Below are 18,082 nucleotides of genomic sequence, written 5' to 3'. Positions count from 1 at the left end.
GCTGTACTGTTGGTAGCCAGTCATTAAATTCCAATGCACAGAATGTGATCCCTTTTTGCAATATGCAACGTTATAAATCTTCCTTTAAATTGAATGTCCGCAGTGCCATTGCTACAACATGTGTGCTTTAACATTAAATATGCAATTGGAATGACATTTTAAACTCGTCGTCTATGGCCGTGGGCGCGATGTATTCAACGATACTTTGTTCTCGTTTGTGACACACCATGACATGGACGGTAAAACTTGCTGCCACAGTAAAGTAATTAAACAATCAAAGCTGAATCCTGTATTCATTGTTTGTACACCGAGATTCCCGCCGTGACCCAGGATCCCTTTAGTGCTCATCAGAGCGTAATTCCTCCATTATGTAGCACCTAACGTATTCTGCACTAATTGTTGAATACTGTATTCTATAAATGGTAGCGTGTCGTGCATCGGTCATTATAGGTACAGTTATAAAACACATGCCACCTTTTACTAAATGTCCCTTCACCTTCAGAGATGTTATACAAGAAGCCACATAGAGTGAAATATTTCTAATACCATATGCATGATGAATATGAAACAAGTTCAGACGTTTGGAAGGTGATTATAGATACTATTTTAGATGGTGATTATAGATGCTATTCTCCTTTCAGTCATGTTTTCGATAAAATGCTATATATGTCCTATATTTGAAAACTCATATCGAGAAAAAATTAACTTGACCTCAATTTTATTTATATGAAAAATCCGCAACCTGTCTCCAGTTTCAACCGGGTCAGGAATGGAATGACTGAAGCTCCCCTCTAGCAGAGAGAATAGGAAATGTGCCGGCTCCGAAGCACTCCTCTGAAGCAATGATTAATGACTGAAAGATAAAATGAAAATATATTCGAGAGTGTTGCTGCAATGACAGATGACAGGGAAAACCGGACTTCCCGGAGAAAAACCTGTCTCGCCTCCCATTTGTCCAGCACAAATTTCGCATGGAGTGAACGAGATTTGAACCACGGAATCCAGCGGTGAGAGGCCGGTGCGCTGTCGCTGTGAACCACAAAGGACTTTATTTATTTATATCATTTAGAATTGAAAGAGCCGGAAAAAACAAGAAATAAAATTCTTGGTAAGACTAATATTTTTCATAAATTATGTAAAAATGTTAAGAATGAATAATGTATAACTTAAAATATTCATACGACAACGATTTCTACTTTAATTTCTAATGGCGTTTCACTTCGCCAACAACACATAGCCCACGAAAAAAGAACATTTAAAGTGAAGGCTCTTTCCTGATGAGGTCAGCAAGAGCTTGCGCCTGTACAACAGAATATGGATAGACGGATAGCTAGTGCCTTTATTGTCCTTAAAATGTAACTTGATAAGATGGTACTGAAACACACACTATTAGAAAGGAATAAAAATACGCATTCAATAGTGAATATTTGTATTCCTTGTTTAATAGTGTGTTTTTACAAGTATGTGATAGTGTAATACATACACTGTGTGGCCAAGCGTCGTGGGTAGGCAGTTAATGTGATGTTAATAGTGAGGTGCTCCTCTGCGAGCCCTCTAAACGGCAGCAATTCGGTGAGGCATCGACTCTACAAGGTTTTGGAATCGTTCTGGAGGGATCTGGACCCACGCATCTTGCACTACTACCCTCAATAAATTGGTCTTGTGTACTTGGTGCGGGTTCATGGAGCGTACACCAGTATTGACGGCGTCCCATAAATGCTCGAACGAATTAAGATCGGGGATATGGAAGACCAACCCAGGGTCATAATTTCACTGGATTGCTCCTCCAACCACTTGCGTGCCACCATAGAACGACGACATGGCTCGTTGTCCTGTTGAAACATGGCATCTCAATCAGGGTACTCTGGGGCCAAAAAGGGATGCAGATGGTCTGAAGGAATGTCCGTATAACGTGCAGCTGTAAGCGCTCCCTGCAGCAGGACAATGGGACCTAATTGCGAACATGAGAACGACGCTCAGACCAGAACTGAGCCACCTCCCGCTTGGAGACAACGCAGGATCCATAGCTTCATGGGACATATGCCACACTCTCGCGCGCCCATCAGCTCCATACAACTTGGAACCGGGATTTATTAGACCATACCACACGCTACCACTGCGGCGAGATGTCAGCAAAGGGACACGAGTTGGTGAAGTTGCCTCCTTAATGTCCTGATAGACTCCCAGCATTCAACTGGGCAGTGATCGGACTCATAGTAGGCCGTCGAGCGCCCTGTATGATTCTGTGGAGGCGACATGATGTCCGTTCGTTAAACATCTGTGGTATTGCCGTGCGGCGTTTTAAGCGATATTGAAGATCCACCCTCGACACTGTTTATCTCCGAAACCCGAACCCGCGTGTAATCTCCGTAATACTATGATCCATACGCCGTGAGCCAATGATCATCCTGCGTTCAATGTCGGTTAACCCGCGACGTGTTGCAATCTTCACGACACTGGTGTCTATGACAGACTGCTCAGCTACACCGCAGCTAGCCGCAACGCTCAGTGTCATACCTGGCACATTTTCTAATGGGACACCTCTTCCCGCGACTTGTGGCCACTCAATATATATTGAACTTGTGCGTTCGACAACCTGAAGAGCTTTTTAAGTCACATTTAATTGAGTCGACACTGGTAAGTATGACTTTCTTATTAACAGTTTCTTGTCCGTCGCGATATCAGGTTTTAAGTTTCACGAACAAAAAAATTCCTATCAGTTTTAATTACTGCCTTGAGGGGTGAGGCCCTTATTACTTTTTCGTTGGTTCTAATCGTCCATATCTCTCCATCCTTCACTGGGCCAAATATCTCCCTCAACACTTTCTTTCTCGCCCATTCAGTTCCTTATCTAAAACCTGCCAACACCCATGCCTCACTGCCGTACATTTGGACTGATTTAATCATACTTTTATGGAGATGGTTAGGGTATGTATAACTGATGGAAGATGACAGATATCCATAGAATACTATAACAGGACATCTTGGTTGACCCCGTGTGAGATAGCTGGATGAGCCGGAGGCCGACTTGATAGCTATTGGAGTAAGGAGATGACGTACATGTGTAGAAGATCGAGTCTATTGGAAATCTATTTTAAGGAGGATAAGATTCTCAGAGGATCGTAACGCCATGAAGTAAGTAAGTAAGTAAGTAAGTTGACGGTGTGAAAGTTCCTCATGGGGATAACTTAAGTACCTAGTTGTTAATATCAGGAAAGGTTTTCTTTGTGGTAATCGCATAAACGGAATTATAAATACAGATTACAGATCTAACTGATAATCTTAAACATAATGGTCATGAAGGTATTTATGAGTTGTAGTGAGGATGTAAAGGAGAGGGTATATCTAGTAAGACCACAATTATAGTACGGTTCCAGAGTATGGGAACCATGCCAGGGATACTTGATTAGAGAACTGGAAAAATCCAAAGTAAATCAGCTCGATTTGTTCTGGGTGAGTGGCATTACAAAAATGTTGCAAACTTTGAGCTGGGAAGACTTGGGAGAGAGAAGGCCTGCTTCTCGATTAAGCAGTATCTTCCTAGCTGTCCGTGGAGTAGTGGAGTGGAATTATTTTAGTTTAAAAAGAAGTTTGAGTGGACAAGCGCCACTGAACACTTCATGAAGGTGAGGTAAAAGTAAATAGATGAAAACACTTGACCTCATACTGCTCCCACCTAGGAAACCCCATACTGGTTAGCGCAGACTGCACCAAAAGGCTGTGCTTTTATTGGCACGTGTTCCGTTGTTCCACTAGACACAAAATACGGCTCGTTTAACTAAATCGTGCCTGCCTCGCTTTCTAATGGTTTTACCCTTAAATAGGCTAAGAATCACGATAGAAGAGGCCTCAATCTCGATCTTCCACTGAAATGTCTACTTTGCTCAAATTGGTGCTTCTCCCGTTGTTCGGCGCTCCCTTCAATTCCTATCCAGGTTAACACGCGGGAGGTCGCGCAAAGGAAAATTGCTCACGCTTAATATTTTAATGAGCTGCTATTTTCCTTTTGCAGTGAATGCTCTGATAAAAATATAAATATATACCCTATTTAACTGCCTTTCACCTAGTGCTAACCTAATTACCCAGTAAAAATATTTTCTCAATATAAAAAATGAATGAACTTTTTTGCAAAATCTGGTAAAATTATGTGAGTGTTTAAAGAACGCGAGAGGTCGCGCGTGAGAAAATTGCCTCAACGTTTGCATTTGTACATTTGGATGATTTGGTCACAATTCAAGATAAAACTACAGCACCACACTTCACTGAATGCCACCATAAACCTCATGAATTTTACTAAGAAACTTTCTTGGAAATGCAGTCATGTAAGAATGGACTACGCGAGGGGTCGCACGAAGGCAATTTGCCGCGGCAGATGCGAGAGTGAAAGAAAACTTAAACTACTCCGGAACGCAGCATGCAATACACTGACGATAACGTCAGGGAGGAGTGAGGAAGGGTAGGGATGAAACGAGCGCCCTAAGCCCTACAGCGGCTAGCAACGAAATTATTAACAAATATTTTTAAAGTGCGGCAAACTCCCGCGAGTGCGATCTCTCGCGTGTTAACATGACCGATCAGAGACAGCATCCGCAAGCCTCTACTTACGGGATTTGCTACCACTGTGGGCAAAGGCGGTACAGTAGTGACTGATAATGCTGGTATTGATCTAGCCAGAGTTGACAATCAGCTCCTTGAGATCTGAATAACGTGGGTGGCATATTGTGTGCGGGCGTGAACTGTGTTGGACATGCATGCCGTGAACTGAAGGGAGTGATTTCCCACCGTCCTAATTATCTTGCTAACATTCAGCAAATTAACTGAAGCTGCTATCCGAGAGTGCAATAATCTGCCCCAAAAGAAGTTTGATTCTTTGGTGGTGAGTATGCTTTGTCGAGTTCACGCGTGCCTCATGGCCCGAGGTGGCTATACACGGCGTTGATCTACCACGCAATTAATTATAAGTGTTTGTTAAAAGTCGCATATTATCCACTTTGCGCTATTTTCATGGGGCTATTGCTTTTGTGCCGACTCCACGGTGTAGGGGTAGCGTGTCTCCCTCTTACCCGGAGGACCCGGGTTCGATTCCCGGCCAGGTCAGAGACTTTTGCCTGCATCTGAGGGCTGGTCCGAGGTCCACTTAGCCTACATGATTAAAATTGAGGAGCTATGTGACGGTGAGATAGCGGCCCCGGTGTAGAAAGCCAAGAATAATGGCCGCGAGGATGCGTCGTGCTGACCACACGACACCTCGTAATCTTTAGGCCTTTGGGCTGAGCAGCGGTCGCTTGGTAGGCCATGATCCTTCGGAGCTGTTGCGCTATGTGGTTTCGCTTGCTCATTTGCTTTTGTATAGCTGACAGTGTGTGGTTTTTCTTGTATGCATCCTTTAAAATGTATAATTTACGTGCATAAGCATAGCAAAAAGAAAGTGCACTAAATCAGAATATGAAAAATCTAGAAAAGGGAGAAAGGGAGAACCTGTAAAATCTGCAGAATTTTCCCTGGATTATATCAGTATAGATGACTTTATAGACGCTGTTTTAGTATTGATTGGCTAATTCTTTGTGCTCCAGGGTTCAAATCGAATCCTGCCACACTCGTGTGAAATATCGGAGTATTTAATCGAAAGCACATTCCACATACAGCATATTCACAATATAATATTTAATTATAATTAAGCTGCTTGCTATAATGTCCGAACAAATATTGCACAAAGAGAAATTCTGCGTGTTACGTAATATGTAAGAAATTGTAATATGCATTTGTTTCGTTGAGTATAAAGTAAACGGTGTATATAGTATATAGCAGACGGTCATGCGAAACATAGGGAGGCTCGTATAAAACCACAGTACGGTTTAATTCACAGCAACAGAAATATAACTTTATTATGTGTTCATTCCTGCGTGAGGTCAACTTTTGATCCGCTTATTTCAGCCTCTGAACATCGTGTAATCTGATGATAAAGGCTGAGAATTTTGCAAAGGATTCCATCAGTGGTAGCATTAAGAAACTTCTGTAATTGTCGCGTTTTATTTTTTGGGAAGAGAGGCTTCTTTAACGTGATTTATTCCACAATTTATGTATTACATTGGCAATGAATTCACGGACTGTTTCGGAATTATCCATAAAATACTACGGAATTAACAGACTGCTGCGTTGTTTAACCTAAGTACTCAATTATAATTAAGTGTATTAATTGAAAATAAATTATAATATTGTTCTAATGTACTACATAAACATATCGTACGTTAAACTTGTTCCGGTGTGCTTTTATTTTGATGACGCCGGGCTGCTGGAATTTAGTCCCACAGGAGTTCTTTAACGTGTCAGTATATCTACCGACACGAGGCTGACGTATTTGAGTTTTCAGCTGCTTTAATGGTCAGCCTTCGGCTCAGAGGGCCCCAAGTTCGATTTCAAGCCAGGCCGTAGATTTTAGTCACGAAAGGTTAATTACTGCGGCTCGGGAACTAGGAAGATTGAACAACAAACCTGGTGCGAAGTGATCCGAGGACAGAAACAAACAGCATAGTGAAAAGATGAAAGAATATTAGAAGGAACGGAAGAGAAAACAACAAAGTATGAAGAACTGAATTGAAATTGGCAGGTGGTCCTTAGCTGGCCTCATCGATGATAATAATAATAATAATAATAATAATAATAATAATAATAATAATAATAATAATAATAATAATAATAATAATAATAATTAATAGCAGTAGTTATTGGGGCGTAAAACGATGCTTGATTAGCTATGGCCTTCCCACCGGTAAGGCTGAGGTTCGAATCCCAGTCGATCCAGGTGTTCTCGAAATTCACGTTGCGTCAGGAAAGATCGTCCTGTTGGAAATCCCCGACCAAGAAACTATATGATCTGGGTAGCTCCAGCAACCTAAAAATACCTGGGATGAAGAAAGTTTTTAGTTGCTTTAATGGTCAGGATTCTGGCCTTAGGCTCAGAGGGCCCCCAGTTCGATTTCAAGCCAGATCGTAGATTTAAGTCTTGAAAGGTTAATTACTGCGGCTAGGGAACTAGAAATGTATTTTCGTCTTAATACGCTTCTCTTCATCTACACACAATACATCACACTACCAACCAACACAGAAACATGCATAGTGAATACATCCGTCCACATACGGTCAGGAAGAGCATCCGGCCATCAGACTGGACGAAGTCGACATCAATTGCCGACCCCAAGTAACTGCGAAAATGGTCAGGAATAAGAATAATAAATTTAGTGGAAGTTAAACTCATTTTCTTATTACGACTTGGGTGTTCTCTTATATCACGGACCAATACAGTTTTACGGAAAAGTAGCCGTTCTATGCACTTCGTCGTTAATGGAAACGTTCAGGAACGAGTGTGAGTGATATACTGAGATATCAAGGTATTCATGAATATTTGAGAAGTTGCTTGTTGCTTGATAATGCTTGTTATTTAAAGAGGCCTAACATCTAAGTCATCGGCCCAATACTTTTTTTGCTAGTTGCTTTACGTCGCACCGACACAGATACGTCTTATGGCGACGATGGGACAGGAAAGTGGGAAGGAAGTGGTCGTGGCCTTAATTAAGGTACACCCCCAGCATTTGCCTGGTGTGAAAATGGGAAACCACGGAAAACCATCTTCAGGGCTGCCGACAGTGGGGTTCGAACCCACTATCTCCCGAATACTGGATACTGGTCGCACTTAAGCGACTGCAGCTATCGAGCTCGGTGGCCCAGTATTTGAGAAGACTTATGTACAGTAGTAGAAAGTATACGATTAATGCAGTCAAAATAAAATCTGGTATCTCTCTTGGCACTGTTGATATATGATGTTATATAGATTGTACTAGGACTCCTTTTAAGATATCGTAAAGAAATTATTGAACCTCCTAACTCATGAATGTAACTTCAAGAGGCATATGTTTTACACAAATTTCAACTGGGCAGCTATGAAAAATATATTCTCAACAATTATTTTAAATATTCTTCCTATTCGGATATTATCTGCATATCAATTAAAACATTGATCATGCTACACAAAGGTTCTTCTAAAAGTGCAAAACCTAATGAGAGGTTTCCTTGTACTTTCACTTCTCAGAGGAATGAAGGTTGGTAATTAAATGAATGGTCATCAGAATCATTATTATGATTTAGGAATTTGAGGAAATTAATTTCTCCAACATAGCATATAATCATTTATTTCTCTCTTTTGCATTCAGGAGATAGTGGGCTCGAACCCCACTGTCGACAGCCCGGTAGATGATTTTCCGTAGTTTCCTATTTTTCACCAGGCAAATGATGGAACTGTACCTTAATTAAGACCACGGCAGCTTCCTTCTCACTCCTAGCCCTTTTCTACCCCACCGTCACCATAAGACCTATCTATGTAGGTGCAACGTAAAGCTAATAACAAAAATATTTCGTTCCTACAGAAATGTTCGTTATATTGAGCCTGTGAGGTAAAATGCAAAACCATCTCGGGTCCAAGTGATGAATAATCCTGGGAGAGTGAACATACAGTCATTCTATCCTTTACTATGGACTTTTTTCTGTAGCAGACATTCTGTGCACGTTGTCATCAGTAACAGAATTCATATGCAAAGCTTTGAGTCAGGCTGAGTTGTTAAAGAAAATTAAGTAATATTTAAGAGGGGCAATGTATGAGAATTTTAACGCTGGAAACGGCTGTAGTGAACTCATTGCGTACGCAGTTCAGCCGACGATTATACTTTCAAATATTCAGAGTGTTATTGCAAGGACGAGGTAGGAGATAGATATTGGGTCACTGAATAGAGAAGAAACTGCAATGGTATTATACTTTACAACGTAGGAAACAGTACCAGGTCATACAACTAGACAATCGTGGGAAAAATGATGTTACATATTTTATTACTACACTCACTGTGACGTGTTTACTAACTGCCCAGAGGGAAGATATATCGTCCCAAGAGGTGACATCCCGAACTAACACCAGACTTGTCATTAATCATTCATACTCAAACGAGTCGCGTCTATTGCTCTTTATTGATGGATACAGTACTTTCGCTTCAGCCTCCTGACACAGGCGAGGGCAAATTGTACCTTCAAGAATTTAGAATAGAATAGACTACTCCCATCCCCTAGTTCCGGATCTCCTGGAACTAGGGAGAGAGCACTATTTTATTGCAATTCATTAAAGTTTGATAAATGCATTACGTTTTCCTCTTACGAAATAATTGTATTGCAATTCATTAAAGCTTGATACATGCATTACATTATCCTCTTATAAAATTATTTTATTGCAATTCATTAAATTTTGATGCATGCGTTATATTTTCCTTTTATAAAATATTATTGCAATTTATTAAAATTTGATACATGCGTTATGTTTTCCTCTTATAAAATAAATTTATTGCAATTCATTAAAGCTTGATACATGGATTACATTATCCTCTTATAAAATTATTTTATTGCAATTCATTAAATTTTGATACATGCGTTATATTTTCCTCTTCTAAAATAATGTTATTGCAGTTCATTAAAGCTTGATGCATGCATTACATTATCTTCTTATAAAATATTATTGCAATTCATTAAATTTTGAAACATGAGTTATATTTTCCTTTTATAAAATAACTTTATTGCAATTTATTAAATTTTGATACATGCTTTATGTTTTCCTATTATAAAATAATTTTATTGCAATTCATTAAAGCTTGATACATGCATTACATTATCCTCTTATAAAATACATTTATTGCAATTTATGAAATGTTGATACATGCGTTATGTTTTCCTATTATAAAATAAATGTATTGCAATTCATTAAAGCTTGATACATGGATTATATTATCCTCTTATAAAATAATTTTATTGCAAATCATTAAATTTTGATACATGCGTTATATTTTCCTCTTATAAAATAATGTTATTGCAGTTCATTAAAGCTTGATGCATGCATTACATTATCCTCTTATAAAATATTATTGCAATTCATTAAATTTTGAAACATGAGTTATATTTTCCTTTTATAAAATAAATTTTTAAAAATTATTAAATTTTGATACATGCGTTATGTTTTCCTATTATAAAATAATTTTATTGCAATTCATTAAAGCTTGATACATGCATTACATTATCCTCTTATACAATACATTTATTGCAATTTATTAAATGTTTATACATGCGTTATGTTTTCCTGTTATAAAATAATTTTATTGCAATTCATTAAATTTTTATACATGCGTTATGTTTTCCTCTTATAAAATAATTTTATTGCAGTTAATAAAAGCTTGAAACATGCATTACTTGTCCTCGGACACTCCCGGTACTAAAAGCCACACGCCATTTCATTACATGCATTACATTATCCTCTTATCAAATATTATTGCAATTCATTAAATTTTGAAATATGAGTTACATTTTCCTTTTATAAAATAATTTGATTGCAAGTTATTAAATTTTGATACATGCGTTATGTTTTCCTATTATAAAGTAATTTTATTGCTATTCATTAAAGCTTGATACATGCATTACATTATCCTCTTATAAAATAATTTTATTGCAATTCATTAAATTTTGATATACGCATTATATTTTCCTCTTATAAAATAATCTTATTGCAATCCATTGAATTTTGAAACAAGAGTTATATTTTCCTCTTATAAAATAATTTTATTGCAATTCATTAAAGCTTCATACATGAATTACATTATCCTCTTGCCATAAGACCTATCTGTGTCGGTGCGACGTAAAGCCGCTAGCAAAAAAAAAAAACATCCTCTTATAAAGTAATGTTATTGCAATTCATTAAATTTTGATACATGCGTTATATTATCCTCTTATAAAATAATTTTATTGCAATTCATTAAATTTTGATACATGCGTTATAGTTTTCTCTTATAAAATAATTTTATTGCAATTCATTAAATTTTGATACATGCATTATATTTAACTCTTATAAAATAATTTTATCGCAATTCATTAAATTTTGAAACATGAGTTATATTTTCCTCTTATAAAATAATTTTATTGCAATTCATTAAATTTTGATACATGCATTACATTATCCTCTTATAAAATAATTTTATTGCAATTCATTAAATTTTGATACATGCATTATATTTAACTCTTATAAAATAATTTTATCGCAATTCATTAAATTTTGAAACATGAGTTATACTTTCCTCTTATAAAATAATTTTATTGCAATTCATTAAATTTTGATACATGCGTTATAGTTTTCTCTTAGAAAATAATTTTATTGCAATTCATTAAATTTTGATACATGCGCTATAGTTTTCTCTTATAAAATAATTTTATTGCAATTCATTAAATTTTGATACATGCGTTATATTATCCTCTTATAAAATAATTTTATTGCAATTCATTAAATTTTGATACATGCGTTATAGTTTTCTCTTAGAAAATAATTTTATTGCAATTCATTAAATTTTGATACATGCGTTATAGTTTTCTCTTATAAAATAATTGTATTGCAATTCATTAAATTTTGATACATGCGTTACATTATCCTCTTATAAAATAATTTTATAGCAATTCATTACATTTTGATACATGCGTTATAGTCTTCTCTTATAAAATAATTTTTTTGCAATTCATTAAATTTTGATACATGAGTTATATTTACCTCTTATAAAATAATTTTATCGCAATTCATTAAATTTTGAAACATGAGTTATATTTTCCTCTTATAAAATAATTTTATTGCAATTCATTAAAGCAATTCATTAAATTGTGAAACATGAGTTATATTTTGCTCTTATAAAATAATTTTATTGCAATTCATTAAATTTTGATACACGCATTATATTTTCCTCTTATAAAATAATTTTATCGCAATTCATTAAATTTTGATACATGCGTTATAGTTTTCTCTGATAAAATAATTTTATTGCAATTCATTAAATTTTGATACATGCGTTACATTATCCTCTTATCAAATAATTTTATTGCAATTCATTAAATTTTGATACATGCATTATATTTACCTCTTGTAAAATAATTTTATCGCAATTCATTAAATTTTGAAACATGTGTTATACTTTCCTCTTATAAAATAATGTTATTGCAATTTATTAAATTTTGATACATGCGTTATGTTTTCCTATTATAAAATAATTTTATTGCATTTCATTAAAGCTTGATACATGCATTACATTATCCTCTTATAAAATAATTTTATCGCAATTCATTAAATTTTGATACATGAGTTATATTTTCCTCTTATAAAATAATTTTATTGCAATATATTAAATTATGATACATGCGTTATATTTTCCTTTTATAAAATAAATTTATTGCAATTTATTAAATTTTGATGCATGCGTTATACTTACCTCTTATAAAATAATTTTATCGCATTTCATTAAATTTTGAAACATGAGTTATATTTTCCTCTTATAAAATAATTTTATTGCAATATTAAATTATGATACATGCGTTATATTTTCCTTTTATAAAATAAATGTATTGCAATTTATTAAATTTTGATGCATGCGTTATGTTTTCCTATCATGAAATAATTTTATTGCAATTCATTAAATTTTGAAACACGAGTTACATTTTCCTTTTATAAAATAATTTTATTGCAGTTCATTAAATTTTGATACATGCGTTATGTTTACCTCTTATAAAATAATTTTAGTGCAATTCATTAAATTTTGATACATGCATTATACTTACCTCATATAAAATAATTTTATTGCAATTCATTAAATTTTGAAACATGAGTTACATTTTCCTTTTATAAAATAATTTTATTGCAGTTCATTAAATTTTGATACATGAGTTATATTTTTACTCTTATAAAATAATATTATTGCAATTCATTAAAGCTTGATACTTGCATTACATTTTCCTCTTATAAAATAATTTTATTGCAATTCATTAAGGTTTTATACTTGCATTACATTTTCCTCTTATAACTATTTGACTATTACTACACTAAATATAATTTATTTTGTCCTACGCGTTAACAGTGCTACTTATTCTAGGACAACGTGTATCTTCCCTTCCCATAGCTTACTGAATGCTTACTTTTGTGCCACAAGTCGTCTGGAGTATCCTACCGTTAACAACATGCCTTACTTAAGGGCTGAATTATGAATAGAAGCTAATGACACGACAATACAACTTATTCGTATATGTTACTACAATTGATATAATATTTAACCTAACCAAACCAAACCCCATGGCACTTGAAGGGCCTTGTCCTACCAAGCGACCGCTGCTCAGCCCGAAGGCCTGCAGATTACGAGATGACGCATGGTCATTGCGAAGAAACCTCTCGGGCGTTACTCTTGGCTTTCTAGACCGGGATCGGCATCTCACCGTCAGATAGCTCCTCAATTCTAATCACGTAGGCTGAGTGGACCTCGAACTAGCTCTCAGGTCCAGGTAAAAATCCCTGACCTGGCCGGGAATCGAACCCGGGGCCTCCGGGTAAGAGGCAGCCACGCTATCCCTACACCACGGGGCCGGCTTAATGTTTAACCTACTAGTAATTATATTCATTATTCTAGGAACGCAGACGTCTTATCTATCTTATCCTTATCCTTCGTTATTCTCGTTGGTATTTGTTTTGATGTTTTAATTTCCTTTCTTCAAATTCTTTTTAAAATGCAAGGAATGGAGCTATTCTTTCCCAGTGTAAACCACTCTTTATTTAATAGTTTAGCACTTGTATATAATTCTCTCTCTCTTTCCAATTTTATTTTATTTTATATTCATTTCCAAGATTTTTTACTCTCAGTCTTCGGTTACCCCATAAACTCTAAACAGACGCGCTTCTTTCATTTCTTGCCCACAGAGTAGACACTGATTTTCTTTATTTCTCTCTCTCTCACGCACTCTTTGTGACCCTTATTTCTATAAATTCCCATCACCCACCACAAATTCTACCTTCTACAGTAGTCTTATTTTTATTGATGCCTGTGATATTGTAGAAGCTGCTGAGGTATGGATGATGCTGAAAAATAGCATGTTAAGAGAAATATTAGCGTGGCCGAATGTTATGAATGGTGTTACTGATAGCACCAGTACTTTCTGCTACAATTTGGAAAGCAATCGTGAGCTATCTGAACATGCCTACTATGCCTCATTTTGGCATCGTCATCGATTTCTGTGATTTCACTACAGCCGCATAACTCTGTAGCCCAGAGCCAAACGAACGTAATGCGCCTAACAATTAACTTGCAGGAGAGCGAGGAAACAACAGTTTGCTCACATTTCCAGCAATATCTCTGGAACGGTCGGTTGGAATTTTATAAAACATTTGACTGACATGCTTTATGATGTCGTTCAACTTTGTTTAACATCTTTTTTAATGTCAAAATATTGAGAAAAGGGACTTAGATTGTTTGGCTCTAAAGGAATTTCATTTTATGTTCTATTTTGTTGCGAGTCATGAGAACGAAACTCCATGGAATGGTAAACACACAGTTTTTAATTAAATTAATATACTTTCGAAACATTTAAAAGTAACTCAAACTAAATTAAATGTAATTACAAGTCATTATAAGTAAGCGTCAAATTACTACGGATATACATCTGGATGGTTCCTTCTTACAGGTAAATACTAAATACGAGCATTCTTATAATTAAGGAAACACCGAAAAGTCATCAGGCTCACCATTATTCAAATAATATTATTGATATCAACATAATACTACTTATCGTCTGCCTAAATCATTGAGAATCAGGATAATTGTCTCATTATCCACATGAGGGGGCTATACTCAGCTATCCATGGCATCTTCGACACAAGATCACGACACATAGGGCTGCTGATACGCATCCTGTCAGTCGACAAGATGGATAGCTAATTAGGAAGCACAGCAGGTTTTCTTTTTTATCACCTCGTGAACTCTTTGCCGAAATCAGTTTTGTACTATAATTTCCCCACTTCATTTTTGTCAACCTTCAGCCACACCACTGAAGAAATATTGTATATCTTATTGTCTTTTTAATTTGCATGCCTGTGTTTTGATTTTCGTGTGGACATAAGGAATTATCAAAATCAAACACCATCTCGTAGTTCAAATGCTTGATGTGTTCTTCGGTATTGCTCCGAGATCATTGTAGATCAAGCGCCTACAAATTGGATAAAATGGTTTCGGAATAGTTACGAAAATACAGTATGAAATTGTATCATGTACAGTAACTTCTACCGGTTGAAATTTGTTAGTTAAATGGATAGGTAAACATTACTTTTCTTTCAGTCTATCACAGGGTACAATTGAAAAACAAATATATGAACGTAAAGGAAAAGTTCAGTTCTGTTAATGTATTTTGCTGTATTAACTTACGCATTCTGACTGTCCACAGCAGTCGATAGAGCCAACTCTACAATTAGTTCCCCTCTACTTTTAAATTTACCGCTTCCAGATTTATATATTCAAAAATATTGCTGGTTTAAAACACAGACTCACTCTGGAAAATTCTTCTAATGTGGAATCTACACAAGAAAATAATAACAGGGCAACAATATATTATTCTTTTGTGCAGAGCAATAATTTAATGTTTGAACAATAGTGTTTTCAGAGCACAATGATGTCTGACAATGGACTTCATTACACCACACTCTTCCATACTGAGAGCCAAATGGAAGTAACTCACACCAACGTGGAGTTAAAGGCTTCCTTGTACTCACATCTCATGACCAAACAGAATCACGTGAAATTCAATACCATTTGGATCTATGATGAGGTGGAGTTACTAATTTTTGACTTTACGAAACTTCATTATTAAAGTTCTTTGCATTTACTGCTCACTGCATCTAATAGACCACAGTTAGATGTAACAGAATCACTAATAAACAAAAAAACCGAGCTCGATAGCTGCAGTCGCTTAAGTGCGACCAATATCCAGTATTCGGGAGATAGTAGGTTCGAACCCCACTGTCGGCAGCCCTGAGAATGGTTTTCCGTGGTTTGCCATTTTCACACCAGGCAAATGCTGGGGTTGTACCTTAATTAAGGCCACGGCCGCTTCCTTCCCACTCCTAGCCCTTTCCTGTCCCATCGTCGCCATAAGACCTATCTGTGTCGGTGCGACGTAAAGCAACTAGCAAAAAAAAATTAACAAAAATATTGGAGTTACGCTTCTTTGGCTCTGGCCTACAGGTGTTTTGTTGGTACTTCTATAAGAACCCAACCAGCCTCCGGGCTGATGACTTAACAGATTTAATCGAGTTTGGTGGAACATAATTGCCATCATCCAGAAAGGAGAACTAGTGCGATGGTTCTATGAACACGTATAGAATAATTCATTAAGAGTAGCCCTCAATTATATAACTTACTTCTGAAATAGATTTAACAATACCACTGGACTGCTAAACTAATTAGATTAATATTTAACATTGACGTTCATATTGGGTCACAAGTAACAGTTAAAATGTACTTTACCGGGCAAGTTGGCCGTGCGCGTAGAGGCGCGCGGCTGTGAGCTTGCATCCGGGAGATAGTAGGTTGGAATCCCACTATTAGCAGCCCTGAAAATGGTTCTCCGTGGTTTCCCATTTTCACACCAGGCAAATGCTGGGGCTGTACCTTAATTAAGGCCACGGCCACTTCCTTCCAACTCCTAAGCCTTTCCTATCCCATCGTCGCCATAAGACCTATCTGTGTCGGTGCGACGTAAAGCCCCTAGCAAAAAAATGTACTTTTTTTCAGGAAACGCCTAAGGGGTAAAAATAACGTGATTAAAGAAAAATAGGGTGAGTTGGACGTGCGGTTCGGGGCCCGTAGCTGTGAGCTTGCATCCGGGTGATAGTGGGTTCGAATCCCACTGTCGGCAGCCCTCAAGATGGTTTACCGTGGTTTCCCATTTTCACACCGGCAAATGCTGGGGCTGCACCTTAATTAAGGCCACAGCTGCTTCCTTCTAACTCCTAGGCCTTCTCTGTCCCATCGTCGCCATAAGACATATCTGTATCTGTGCGACGTAAAGCTACTAGCAAACAAATTGGGCATTTTTATGCGATAAGGTAGTTTTCATGCCTGTTGAGGCCGATGACTGAGCATAGGTTGCTACAATAATTCATTTTTAAACCGCTTGATCATTTCCCGTGGCTGAAGCAGTTGCCAAACTTGCTTGTTGTTTTGTTCTCTTGACTCAGAATTAAGGATTATGAATGCCTGCTGTCGCAGAGAATGATATAAGCCGACATTTAAATATGCCCGTTAAATGCGCATGTGCATTAATTGATAGGATAGCGGTTCCTCACAATACGGTGGCTATTACCGTGCGTTCTTACTTATACAACGTAGACAAGAGTAGCCAAGAGGTTACAGGGAGTGTAGTGACACATAGCTTCCAACTCATAAAACCACACAGCATGTTACATAACAATGATTGATGATTCCTAAAAGGGCAAGGCTGCATATTTGTCAAGGGGGTGGGGAGGGGTACAAAATAAAAGAAAACTGTAAGAAGGAAATAATGGATACTTCTTCGTGGTGTTTCTCTTAACATTCAACGAACATACTTTTTCAATGCAATGCCGTAGAGTTACTTGTTTTGCTAGAGTTTGACGTGTAAAAGGGAAGTAGAAATAGCTTACTAAAACGGCACAGTTAGTCGATGTTGTTTCAGTGGCTTCGTTCCCATCTGAGGTCGATGGCATTTGACAGAGTTGAAATACGAAAATTCAGTATCCTTGGCTTCTAAAACGTGCACGAACTCCTGAGGGACAAACTTCAAACATCCCACCGCCTATTGTAAACTTTGGAATGCAGGGTTCGTAGAACAATTAACTAAAACCAAACCTCATGGTGCAACAGACACGAAGAGGCATGGCCTAACCAATCGATTGTTGCTCAGCTCGAAGGCCTGCGGTTTACGAGGGACGACGAACACTCTAAGCCGTTATTCTTGAATTTCTACACTAGGTCCGCCATCTCATCGTCAGATACCTTCTCAGCTGTAATCAAGTAGGCTGAGTCGACCTCTAACCAGTTTTCAGATCGAGGTAAAAGAACCATGACCTGGTTGGGAATCGAACCCGGGGCCTCCGATTAAGAGGCAAGCAGGCCGGCGTAGAACAAATAACAATTATTAAAATGAAGAGGTACGAATTAATATTCAAGCTTTA

This window comes from Anabrus simplex, chromosome 1 (genome assembly GCF_040414725.1).
Source record: "Anabrus simplex isolate iqAnaSimp1 chromosome 1, ASM4041472v1, whole genome shotgun sequence".
Lineage (NCBI taxonomy): Eukaryota > Metazoa > Arthropoda > Insecta > Orthoptera > Tettigoniidae > Anabrus > Anabrus simplex.
The sequence above is the reverse complement of the archived record's forward strand: the minus strand, read 5'-3'. Positions refer to the sequence as shown.